This window comes from Pipistrellus hanaki (genome assembly GCF_964339955.1).
Source record: "Pipistrellus hanaki genome assembly, chromosome: 6".
NCBI classification, from domain to species: Eukaryota; Metazoa; Chordata; class Mammalia; order Chiroptera; family Vespertilionidae; genus Pipistrellus; species Pipistrellus hanaki.
This window is the reverse complement of record NC_140508.1, coordinates 85244575-85247263: the sequence shown is the minus strand read 5'-3', so window position 1 is coordinate 85247263 and position 2689 is coordinate 85244575.

Here is a 2689-nt window from a genome sequence, read left to right as displayed (position 1 = left end):
ATCTCAAGTAAAGGGGAGTGCGACAGTCTCGTTCACACACACACACACACACACACACACACACACACACTTACACTCACACACTAAAAAACCAAAGCCGGGACCGGTTTGGCTCGGTGGATAGAGCGTCGGCTTGGGGACTGAAGGGTCCTGGGTTCAATTCAGGTCAAGGGCATGTACCTTGGTTGCAGGCACATCCCCAGTAGAGGGTGTGCAGGAGGCAGCTGATCAATGACTCTCTCTCATCGATGTTTCTAACTCTCTATCTCTCTCCCTTCCTCTCTGTACAAAATCAATAAAATATATTTTAAAATTTTTTTTTAAAAAACCAAAGATCATTTCTGCTATACACGTCACCAACACAAGGACTGCGCATGTCAGAAAAAGGTCTATTCTCCTCCCTAAGCTTTTCACCACTAACGCAGATTTTCTTAGGTGAGTTAATACCTGTGAGCAGCAATGCCTTAGCGTACTGGGTCTGAAAATGCTAGTTATCCAGGCGATGAGCCAAGTAAATGCGTGAGAGGCTGCACGGGGTCCAACAGCCTTTTAAGGAACGCCAGGGTCCTGTGGAGCCCTGGTGCAGAAAATGCCCTTTGGTTTCAAACGTGTGGTCAGGGGCACAGAGCAAGCAGGAGCGTCATTAAAAGGACATCTGCACAGACAGGTCCGTGTCCCCCTGACGATTTTCCTTACTTCCCTGCCAGATGGTTTTCGATTTTATTTTGTTTTCCTTTGCGAAGCTGATGAATGCCCAGGCACTGATCCCAGTTTGGGTTTAAACTTTGTTCTCAGTGCTTGAATAATGTCCCAGATTCTGTCTCTTTTTAAACAACAGCATTTTGACCTAGAGTGAGTCACTCCTCAAACAGATGTGAGTTTCTGAGTTGGCAAAGCCCGCGGACCCAATCAGCAATCCCAGTGTTAATACCTCCTCGAGAATGCCCTGCCGTAATCGGTTTGGCTCAGTGGATAGAACGTTGGCCTGCAGACTGAAAGGTCCCAGGTTCGATTCCGGTCAAGGGCATGTACCTTGGTTGTAGGCACATCCCCAGTAGGAAGTGTGCAGGAGGCAGCTGATCGATGTTTCTCTCTCATCGATGTTTCTAACTCTCTGTCCCTCTCCCTTCCTCTCTGTAAAAACATTTTATAAAATATATTTAACCAAAGAGGAGAGAGAATGTCCTAACCTGGGTAACCACACAGATAGCATCGTGTTTGATCGAGTTTCCCTCAGTCCCAAAAGAAGGCGGTTCAGTCAATGACCGTCCCATACTCGGGCTTTTATTTTTTCATCCTCGGTATTTTAGAAGACAGCAAAAAAGGAGGTCTTCAGCCCTGGCCAGGGCGGCTCAGTTACTTAGAGTGTCATCCCAGACACCCAAAGGTGGTGGTTCGATTCCCGGTCAGTGCATACACCAGGCTGCAGATTCGATCCCCTCTGGGGATGCATGCGGGAGGCAACCGACGAATGTCTCTCTCTCTCCCTTCCTCTCCCTCTCTCTCTCTCAAAAAAAAAAAAAAAAAAAAGATTTAAGAGAAAAGGAAGTCTTCAAAAGATTCAGTTGGGACCCCAGCCAGTTTTTCTCAGTGGCTAGAGCGTCGGCCCACAGACTGAAGGGTTCTGGGTTCGATTCCAGTCAAGGGCACGTACCTCAGTTGCAGGTTTAATCCCCATGTGAGCGGTAACCAATCGATGCATCTCTCTCACATCGATGTTTCTCTCGCTGTGTCTCTCCCCCTCCACCCTCTACAAGTCAATGGGAAACTTCCCCAGATGAGGATGAACAACAACAACAAAAAGAGATTCTGTTGGGTTCACACTCCCTCTGAGTGCAGGCCATGCATGCCTTGTGAGACATACATAGGCAGCTTCATCTTCATAGCAGCCCTTTCAAAAAGCTGTCTGGCTTCGCCTTGTCCAAAGCTAGTAAGAAGAACTCACTGCCTGTCCTGGCAGCCCATTCTGCTTTTAGGAAACAGTGGTTACAAGGCTCTTGCTTCTGTTCCTTCTACATGCGCCCTTCGGGGCTTGCCCAGGCTCATGTGCCCTTCGAAGAAAAGCAGAGTGAGTGCGTCTGCCGTGCAGGTGGCAGCGTCCCGCTTCCTGCCACAGCTGTGCCACTGCTCGCTCTGATTCTGCTCCGGCTTCGGAAAGAGGAAATACTCAGTGGGGATTACTATGAGTGTGAATCTAGTTGCCTTTAAGCTACTTTATACAAAGATTCAACAGCCAAAAAAATTTTTTTTAAAAATCTAGAAGACAGATTTAGATCAAGCCGCAATCTACTGAGAAGTTTTCCTTGGAAGAGGCTGGTGTAGCTTGTTCTTTCTCAGTGGGCACACTTGAGTGGTGGATCATTTTTCGTGTGAGTTTTTTGTTTTTCTAATCATGTACCTGTGATTTTTAAGAGAAATAAACACAACTGCGTGGGCTGACATTCTGACTGAGTTGGGGACAGATAAGTTCTGTGGAATACGTAATTCTTTTTTGAGTGGCCACCAGGATTTGAGTTTCTTGAAAGCCAGGATTATGTCTTATTCTTCTTGGTCTCACCAGTGCCTAGCACCATGGTCATCAAACTGCGGCTCTTTGGCCCCTTGAGTGTGGCTCCTCCTCAAAATACCACGGCCTGGGTGAGTCTGTTTTGAAGAAATGGCGTTAGAAGAAGTTTAAGTTTAAAAAATG